This window comes from Euprymna scolopes, chromosome 42 (assembly GCF_053919585.1).
Source record: "Euprymna scolopes isolate OS-2025 chromosome 42, ASM5391958v1, whole genome shotgun sequence".
Classification (NCBI taxonomy): Eukaryota; Metazoa; Mollusca; class Cephalopoda; order Sepiida; family Sepiolidae; genus Euprymna; species Euprymna scolopes.
In genome coordinates this window covers 35,604,322-35,604,930 of record NC_136523.1, presented here as the reverse complement: position 1 = coordinate 35,604,930, position 609 = coordinate 35,604,322, and positions in this window count along the sequence as shown.

Below are 609 nucleotides of genomic sequence, written 5' to 3'. Positions count from 1 at the left end.
CTTGATTTATTCAATAACGGAATACAAACAATTAGTTGGGGGATAGAAGGGACTCTTTATGCCAAGGTATTTCGAAGCCTAATGCTTCTCATCAGAAGAGTAGAGAAGATGCTAGGTAACATAGTGGGGATGCGGCGTGGGATTCATTAGGAACGAAATAGATCAATTAAAATTATAGATGATGTTGGGGGGAGTTTTATTGAATTCTAAATAAAGGAGGATCGTATAATATATAGTGTAATGTAAAAAGGGTCTTTATCATAGGTTTAAATGGATGTAGTGTATGTTTTAGGGCTTAAGGGGAGGTATAGTGTGGATGGGTGGTAATTCTAATATGTAGCAATAATTCTAAGTTTTCTTTGTTATTAGATATGCAGGGAGGGGGTTTGGGTATAAGGCAGAGTTAAAAGGATAGGATAGCAAAGGTTTTGGAGGTGAATAAAAGGACAACAACAACAACAACAACAATAACAATAATAATAATAGTAATAATGATAATAATGAAAATAATAATACAAATAATAATAATATTAGTAATAATAACGATGATAGTAATAATAATAATAATAATAATAATAATAATAATAACATTAATAATAGTAATAATAA